The sequence below is a fragment of the Chiloscyllium plagiosum genome, chromosome 16, assembly GCF_004010195.1.
Source record: "Chiloscyllium plagiosum isolate BGI_BamShark_2017 chromosome 16, ASM401019v2, whole genome shotgun sequence".
In the NCBI taxonomy this organism is placed as follows: domain Eukaryota; kingdom Metazoa; phylum Chordata; class Chondrichthyes; order Orectolobiformes; family Hemiscylliidae; genus Chiloscyllium; species Chiloscyllium plagiosum.
The window spans coordinates 280,156-289,911 of record NC_057725.1 but is presented as its reverse complement, the minus strand read 5'-3'; the positions used below and the strand labels follow the sequence as shown (position 1 = coordinate 289,911).

Sequence of the window (9,756 nt, the reverse complement as noted above, 5' to 3'; positions counted from 1 at the left end):
ACTTTCCTCATTCCTGAAGAAGGGCTTCTGCCCGAAACGTCGATTCTCCTGTTCCCTGGATGCTGCCTGACCTGCTGCGCTTTTCCAGCAACACATTTTCAGCTCTGATCTCCAGCATCTGCAGCCCTCACTTTCTCCTTAAGAATCCTTTGCCTCTACGTGTGACCTGGACTATGCTGTTCTTTGTTCTATTCCTCATTCTTTCTTTCTTTCTTTCTCTATCTTTTTTGAACAAATTGCACCCCAGGAATATTTAGCAGTTAGCCCTATCTCTATTTGAGCTTGGTCTGTTATCATGACACTATCATATTTCCAGCCCGTTCATTACTTTATTTGCTGTTCTCCATGCTTTTCCAGACACACGGTCAACCAATTCAGCTTCTCTCTCCAGAGATTCTATGCGTTCTGCTGAAAATCTCCAGCAACAGAAACATTGCTGTTTTTAATTCAGACTTTCAACATTCCTATTGGTTTGCTTTTGTGATGCATTAGCTGTTCTTCAGACTAGTAGTAACCCAGTGTTTCAGTGCTCACTATTTGGGAACTTTTCAGTGAAGCAGTGAACATGGTTCGATTGCACAGAAATCCATACAGCGCTCTGATGGAATCAATTTCTTTCTCCAGAGACAGTCTCAAACCTGTTGAGTATTTCTAGCATTGTCTCCTAATATGTCAGACTTCCATCATCCACAATTTGGTATTTTTTTGGGATATCTATCTGCTCCCCCATCCTCAACTCCACCCTAATGCAGGCAACAGTAAATTTGTCAGTTAAGATCAAGATTTTCAATGTCCATTTTTGCAGTAAGAAATCAATTCTGAATTATTTAAAGCCGAAGGTTACAGAACTTGAATGAGAAATCAAAAATCAAGCACTTTCTGTCACTGATTGTCTTCCCACTCATAATGATCAAATATCAGGCTCATAACTTGAAATGTTGGAGCTTAACTCCGCTAGCCACCCTTACAACACGTCCATCTCCCCACTGACTTCATTAGTTTGATTCCAGCTTCTTGGGAAACCAGGTTCTGAATTAGGGTGTGACAGTGTCCTATTGAGAGTACAGCAAAGACCATCAAACCTGAACCCATGTGGGAGCAGCAGTAAAGGGAGTGAAATCTGCATCAAGGATCCCGTCATTATGGTCGTACTCTGTGACCATACTCATTATTCATGGCTGACAGTAAGCAGAGACAAATGCACATTTTTTTTTGATTACCTGTAAACTCAACCAACCAATCGCTGTTAAAGCAGTGACACATAAATGCAGCACAACATCTACATTGAAAATCTTACTAGAATATGATATTTACGAGAATATAATACTTTATGTAAATGTTCTGTGAATAAATCACGTTTCTGGCATTTAGTTAATTCACTTAACTGTCAACCTGACTCAATTGATGAGGGAGAGGGAGGGATTCAGTGAGATGAAAGTGGTCGGGAGCCTGGAGAAAGTGGATAGGTTAAGTAAGTGGGCAAAACTTTGGTAAATGGAGTATAATGTGGGAAAATGTGAAGTTGTTCATTTTGGAAAGGAGAACAAAAGAACTGAATATTATTTAAACAGAAAAAAACCGCAAAAAGCTGCAACACAAGGGGGTTTGGGGCCATTTGTGCACGAAACACAGAAAGCTTGCACACCGGACAGCAGGGAATCAGGAAGGGGAAAGGAATGTTGGCCCTTATTTCAAGGGGGTTGGAGTATTAGAGTAGGGAAGTCTTACTGCAACTGAATAAGGTGCTGGGGAGACCACATCTGGAGTACTGTGAGAAATGTTGATCACGTTATTTAAAAGAAATATATCATTTCATTGGTGGCAGTTTAGAAACCATTCACTAGGATGATCCCTGGTATGGCGGGATTGTCGTACGAGCAAAAGCTAAAAGTTACTCACTGGAGTTTAGAAGCATGAGAGATGATCTAATTGAAACATGGGATTCTTAAAGGGCTCTACAGGGTCAATGCTGAGAGGATGTTTCCCTCATGGGGCAGTCTGGAACCAGGAGTCTCAAAATAAAGGGGAACCAATTTAAGACTGACAGAAGGAGGAATTTCTTCTTTCAGACAGTTCAAAAGCTTTTGGAAGTCCTTGCCACAGAGAGCTGTAGGACAGAATCTATTTGTTTATTTAAGGCTGAGATAGATAGATTCTTGATCAGTTGGGAATCGACAGTTACGGGTAAAACACCCAAAAGTGCACAAGAAATGTTATCTGCCATGATCTTGCTGAATGATGAAGCAGGCTCAAGGGGTGGGGAGGTGTCCCGAGTGAGTGAGTAGGCAGCACAAAGGGCAGGCAGGATTAGTGGTTTTGGGGGTTGGGGTGAGTGAGCAAGGATGTTGAATGTAATAGTGAGGGGATAGAGCATGAGCCTTGGTGGGAGATGGGTACAGAAGCGGGGAGTGAGTGAGGGTGAGATATCGGAGAGAAGGTGGTGGCATTACCCTGAAGGAGTTGAGGTGGTGTGGTAATCTCAGACCAGGTTGGCAGAGTCTGATGCCATGGTCTCCTCCATTGGTCCTGGGAGAAAAGGGGACATCCTTTCTCTTGTGCAGCAGCCCTTCCAGGTTCCTGCTCACAAAGTGAGATGTCAATTCCTCTTGTTTTCCACGTCCTGAGCAAATGCCAGGAACAATGCAGGGTAGGAGCAGATTGGCAGTGCTTAAGTGTGTCCACACGGCCTTTTAAAGATAGCACTGGAACTTGGGAATCCTACTCTGTCCCAGGCAGTCGTGAGTACTTCCAGCTGCAGGGTGTGGAAGAATCGGCCGGGCATTGTTGAGAGTGGAGCCATACCAGGACATGGTCAGTAGTTAGTGAGATGAGTTTTGGACAACAGCTTTCGTGGAGAGAAACCTTCCATAGAACCTGATGCAAATGAAACATTGCTAGAACATGGTAAGATTAAACCTATGGTCTAGGCTGACTGTGGGAGTGCTGCACTGTTGAACTGTCTTTCAGTCAAATTATTAAACTGAAGCACTTTTCCCCACAAGTTCCTGTTCATGTAAAAGGGCAATCAATGTTCCTAGCATCCTACTCAACAGCTTCCCTTTGATCAAAATCAATAAAAATAGAAGTCATGATTTGGAGATGCTGCTGTTGGACTGGGGTGGACAAAGTTAATAATCACACAACACCAGGTTATAGTCCAATGGGTTTATTTGGAAGCACTAGCTTTCGGAGCACTGCTGTTTCATCAGGTGGTTGTGGAGTATGAGACTTAACATGATGAGAGACTTAACAAACAATCCAGGTCTTTTTTCAATATATAATTTCAGTTACATCACACTGTAAACGTTTGCTATAAATTCTGTGTCTTACGATCCTAGACTCCACAACTACCTGAAGGAGCAGCGCTCTGAATGCTAATGCTTCCAAATAACCTGTTGGACTATAACCTGGTGTTGTGTGATTTTTAACAAAAATGGATTAAGTGGCAACTAGACTTGATCACATTATGGGATCTTGTTTTGCACAGAAATGACTTATAAGACAGGTTTTTCCCTTCCAATGTATTGAGAATGTTTGAAAGATCGTGGACATAAGGCTCTTATATATAAAAGTACACCCTCCATATATAAAGATCACACAGAAATAAAGTTGCCACCCAGGTAAATAGTGCGGTGAAGAAGGCATATGGCGTACTGGCTTTTATTGGTAGAGGAATTGAGTTCCGGAGTCCTGAGGTCATGTTGCAGTTGTATAAGACTCTGGTGCAGCCGCATCTGGAGTATTGTGTGCAGTTTTGGTCACGGGGGGTAGGTATAGGACAGATGGTACGGGTATGTTCTTTACTCAGCGAGTCGTGAGTTCATGGACTGCCCTGCCAGTAGCAGTGGTGGACTCTCCCTCATTATGGGCATTTAAGCGGGCATTGGATAGGCATATGGAGGATAGTGGGCTAGTGTAGGTTAGATGGGCTTGGATCGGCGCAACATCGAGGGCCGAAGGGCCTGTACTGCGCTGTATTCTTCTATGTTCTATGTTCTAAAACCTTCATACTTATCCAACAGTTTGAGATTTTGTTATAATTCAGTGTTGTAATTTTTTAACCAAACACACCTGGTCTGCAAGATTCACAAACTAAGCTCGTTCTCGGAGGAACAGTATTCCCTTAACTGTTCTAAGGAATCCCTTTTCTAGGAGAAAATATACTTCAGTCAGGTCTCCTTGGAACTGAACTTGAAAGCTTTTTAACTAAATTTTTAAAACTTGTTCATCCCAGGCACTGTTAAAGCAGATGGTTTAATATTTGCTCCCTCCTGTTGCAAACCCCCACAATACAAACAAAGTTCCATTAACACTCCAGGGAGTCCTTCACTCCTTTGCTGTCTGACACAGACTGGTTTAAAGTTGTGGTTTCTGAAAGTCTGATCAAATTAATTTTTAAATACCTTCACAAAAGATAAACAGGTATATGCTACTCGTTTAAATTCCAAATTCTAAGAAGATGATGTTTTATATATATATATATATATATATATATATATATAAATCACACACCTCTCATCACAGGGGGAACAAATTAACTTTTCCAAGGAGTTGGTAAAGACATAATGGGTTGCACGGTCCCTTCCTGTGTCACAGAATTCAAACCAACACATCCAGGAGCTGTGAAACAAAGCTGAGCTGATTTTGCGAATTGTTAATAATGCTGCCACACAAAATAAATGAGATGAAGGACTTATTGTAGAAAACCACTTACATTTAATTTATTCTGAGGAGACAGTATCAGTCCATCATCATCATCAGCAATCACTCGCTGAAGAGTATGATTGCCCACCCAGAAAACTCCATATCACTGCTCATGGATTCAATGGTAATTTTCATGGTCGATGAGTCCGGTCCTCGTGCTGCATCTCTCACCACACATTTGGCAGGTTTTCTCGGAGGTTGAATTATTCTTTAGCCTTGGGATCACTGACATTCCTTTCATCAGTTCCTTTTCCATACTTCTTAATGCCGATAAGAACCCTCAAAGAATAGTCTCCCTTCATATTTGAGCTTCCTCCAAATCAGTTTCATCTCCATAAGGGTCTCTCATCCATTGGCATCGGCACTGCAATTCTTGAAGCAAGATTTTAGGGAATGCTTCCTTTGTCCTTCCCTTGTTCAAATGCCTTCCTTGAGCTGACAGGAGATGATTTGCATTGTCAGCTTGAATTCAAGTATCCTAAGCTTGTGAGCTAGGCAAAAGTGAGGACTGCAGATGCTGGAAATCAGAGTCTGGGTTAAAGTGGTGCTGGAAAAGTACAGCCGGTCAGGCAGCATCCGAGGAGCAGGAAAATCAATGTTTCAGGCAAAAGCCCTTCATCAGGACTGAAGGGCTTTGTCCTGATGAAGGGCTTTTGCCCAAAACGTCGATTTTCCTGCTCCTCGGATGCTGCCTGACTGACTGTGCTTTTCTAGCACCACTCTAATCTAGACTAAACTTGTGAGCTAGCCCAGCAGATTTGGCTTCAGGTGATCCATGGTCTTAATGCTGGTGGTATTGGCTGCTTCAAGGATGCTGATGTCATGCTGGTTCTCCCAACTGATGTGGAGGCATTGATTGTACTTCGCAAGGATCTTGAAATAGCATCTGTACATTGTCTAAATTTCCGAGCCAAATAGGAGAGTTGGAAGGAAGACTGTATTATACATAAGATCTTGGTATTAGCATGGATGTCATGGTCGTCCTTAGGCAAATGAAGGTAACTTACCACAAAACTTCAGGTGATGAGTGTCTATGCTCCAACCATTGATGCCAAAGGTGAGTGCAAAGAAGGTGTCTACTCCACCATGGACAATGTAAAATTATCCTCCTTGGAGACTTCTGTGTCAGAGTTGGAAAGGACAACCAATTCTGGAAAGAAGTTATCGGAAAGAAGGAGTCAGGTATTGCAACTCCAATGGGATTCTCCTCCTCACCAAAAGGGCAAGTTCAAGACTACTTACTGGCATCTGTGATCAAAGCACTGGCACATGTTTGACTACATCATTGTTTGATCCCAAGATCGAAAGGATGCTCTCATTATCAAAGCGATGATCAGTCCAGGTAACTGATGCACAGACCATTGGCTCATTCAATCCTCAATGTGCATCAAATACCATCAGAAACAACTGTAGACAAAGAAATAATTCAGAAAAACAGCTCAATGATGATCAGCTTCAAAAGCCAAACAGGTAAGTGAAATTCCAACAATACCTTCACCAAAATCTTCACATTAATTGAGTGGAAGAACTCTGGAAAGAACTGAAGACAACCATTCTCTCATACTGGGAAGAAACCATTGGATACAAGATCTGGAAGCACCAAGAGTGATTCAACAAGAATGACCACATCACCCAAGGCCTTATCAATAGGAATAGGAAAACTCTCTGTTCCTGACGAAAAAATAATATCACCAGTGAGACAGAGGAGAACTCATCAAGCAAGGAAGACAGACTTTTATAAAGAAGAATTCGGAAATCAAGAAATAATAGTGGACTGAGAAAGTTAAGAAGCTGCAATCCTTTGCTGAGAAGGGAAAGGGAAAGGGACTTCAAACTAGTGAGGAATCAGGATGGGGCCTTTTTGAGAGACAGAGAAAACATCCCAAATCAGAGGTGAAACAAGGACCAGAGAATCTTTAGCTCCCGTGAGGGAGAAGGTGAAGCTAACTCTGGAGGAGAGAAGGTGAAAGGTTGGACCACAAGACACTTACAAATCCAAAGATTAGTGGTTAAAAATATGTCCAGTCCCTTTCTTGGCAACACAATTTGTGATCTGTTGGTTCCCACTTCCAGCCTGGCAGGTTGACTATTTCAGTCTCTAGCTGAGAACGGGTCATGCTACTAGCTGGCCCTGACAGGACTCCAGCAGAATGAAGGTTTGTTGTTGCAAGTTGTCTCCAGATCCTAAAAGGAGTCGGCTGCTCCTAATGGCAATGCGCACCCATTAAAATAATCCTCCTGCTGACTACTGCAGGGCAACTGGTGACAAGAAGCACCAACCTCACACATTCCTCAATGGATCTCTCTCACAGCAGTCACCTGCAGCATTTCTACACAGTCAGGTCTCAGGTTTAAATGTTCATACATTGTACTTCACAAATATCACAGTGATGGCAGACTCACAGTCACCTCTTACTGCCTACACTCACTTCCAGTTAGTCAATTATGACAGGAAGATTGTGCAGAAAGAGTTCATCATCTTCCATTGCCCTGAAGTTGTAAAAGGTTATTCAAGATAGGACAGTGGAGCAGGCAGTGTGTGGCACCTGTGCCTGGGCTTGTCTTTTTTATCTGTTTCTTTTCTTCATCCTTCTTCCCATTCTTTTTCCTTAAACTTACCTGATGAAGAGAGCTCTTTGGCAGGGTGCAGCTTCGATGGCCTCTGGAGTGATGGTGGCATCTTCAGAGGTGGCATAGCTGCAGAGGTGGTCGCTCAGCCTGTGATGCCTGTAGCAGGATTCTCATTTCCACTAGGAGTGTGCACCTGGTGGCAGCAAAATGTGGACTGGCATAGCCTGGAGCGGGATACTCTCTGCAGCACGGTGTGGTCTGGCGTAGCCTGGAGCGGGATACTCTCTGCAGCACGGTGTGGTCTGGCATAGCCTGGAGCGGGATACTCTCTGCAGCACGGTGTGGTCTGGTGTAGCCTGGAGCGGGATACTCTCTGCAGCACGGTGTGGTCTGGTGTAGCCTGGAGCGGGATACTCTCTGCAGCACGGTGTGGTCTGGTGTAGCCTGGAGTGGGATACTCTCTGCAGCACGGTGTGGTCTGGCGTAGCCTGGAGCAGGATACTCTCTGCAGCACGGTGTGGTCTGGTGTAGCCTGGAGCGGGATATTCTTTGCAGCACGGTGTGGTCTGGCATAGCCTGGAGCGGGATATTCTCTGCAGCACGGTGTGGTCTGGTGTAGCCTGGAGCAGGATACTCAGGCAGCAGTATGCCGGAGCAGCAGAGAAGAGTTATTTCAACTCTCTCAGTTTTTAAAATTTTATTCTGTATTAATGTGAATGGTGCCTATGTACAGGCAAGGGTACACAATTTTCACTATTTTATATTGATTACACGTAACAATAATGGATATTGTATCCTGCTAACTGCTTGGCAAAAGTGAGGATTGCAAATGCTGGTGATCAGAGTCTAGAGTGTGGTGGTGGAAAAGGACAGCAGGTCAGACAGCATTCGAGGAGCAGGAGAATCGACATTTGGGGGAAAAGCCCTTCATCAGGAATTCTGCTGAGTATTGCCCATATCTTCCAGGAAAAGGTGGCCCATAACCAGCACAACCTCAGTACTCCAGAGCAGAGCACATACCCACACAGCTGGGTTAGCACCGTACCCAACACTGGCTCTCATCGGAATTATTACTGACCTCAAGGTTTCGATTAGCATTGGTACCAGTGCAACATGGAATCATAATTCAGGGCCGGGATATTTTAAGGGCATTCAGTAGTATATGAATCAGTTAAAGTTGAAATAAAATTACATAAACTACGAGGTGCACATATGATATTAGAGACTTCATCAAATACTTCTCAGTAAAAAGCTTATTTCAATCCTCCTTAAAGCTGCCCTGTTAGGTTCAATGTAAATATCCGCAGAGAATTAAATGCAGTTCAGCATTTTCTAGAAAGAGAAATCAATTGATCTCAATGGCTGCTGTTTTATTTGATCTTTATTGCACTTTATTGTAACATTGGAGGGGAGAATATTTTGTCTCCTGTATCTTGCTGCTGTCAACCTTTAAGCAATCTGTCGTATGGAGCAAACCCTTTCAGACAGAAACATGCATTAGGATAGATTGTTCCGTGCTGCAGGAGCAATATACTTTTATTTAATTCAGTTTATTGTGAAATAATTAAACAGGTTAGGTCAAACTGGACAAAGCTCATTGATAACATTCAGATATTTAACTTCAAAGCCAGTTTTTGACGTGTAACAGATTTGAATGTTGAAAATTCATTTCTGTGGCTTTTCCAGCAAGTGATAGAAAGGAAATAAAGTTTTCTAAACAAATCTTCTTTTGTGTTCTCATCAAGTGCCAATCAGGTTTTGCATGTTTTAGAGAGCTGCTGTGCAGCGTTCAGTGCAGACTCTGCAAACCAGTTTATAAAGTACATTATATCTGCTCTCATTTATAAATTTATATTCATGGACATCATTCACCATGGAAATCTCATCCAAAAGTACCAGAATACACAGGAGGAACATCTGATGATCGCTATGTATTGCAAGAGAATGGATAGCCATATAAGGAACATGGAGTTAAGTTGTTGATCGTATATTGACAAAAGTTTTTTAATGCAAGACAATTTTTGGATACATATCAGTGGGACCTAGTGGTTCAGCTATACAGTACCTTGAAAGTCATATCACAGGTACACAGGGTGGTTAAGAAGGTATTTAGCATGCTTGCCTACATTGTTCAGACCTTTTGAATGTAGGAGTTAGGATGTCCATAAGACCATAAGATATAGGAGCGGAAATAAGGCCATTCGGCCCATCGAGTCCACTCCGCCATTCAATCATGGCTGATGGGCATTTCAACTCCACTTACCCGCATTCTCCCCGTAGCCCTTAATTCTTTGTGACATCAAGAATTTATAAATTTCTGCCTTGAAGACATTTAGCGTCCCAGCCTCCACTGCACTCAGCGGCAATGAATTCCACAGGCCCACCACTCTCTGGCTGAAGAAATGTCTCCGCATTTCTGTTCTGAATTTACCCCCTCTAATTCTAAAGGCTGTGTCCACAGGTCCTAGTCTCCTCGCCTAA

General features: G+C 42.9%; 1 protein-coding gene across 1 annotated transcript in view; it reads right to left on the bottom strand.

The window, feature by feature from the left end:
• The window catches only part of LOC122557603 (SH3 and multiple ankyrin repeat domains protein 3-like), a 338,880-nt gene that overhangs the window by 216,024 nt on the left and 113,100 nt on the right, over positions 1–9,756 (bottom strand). Inside the window, exons 2-3 of the mRNA XM_043705316.1 lie at positions 5,947–6,111; positions 5,712–5,854 (exon numbers count right to left, since the gene is read on the bottom strand). The gene's annotated coding sequence lies outside the window, so the exon portion shown is untranslated. The remainder of the gene's footprint in view (positions 1–5,711; positions 5,855–5,946; positions 6,112–9,756) is intronic.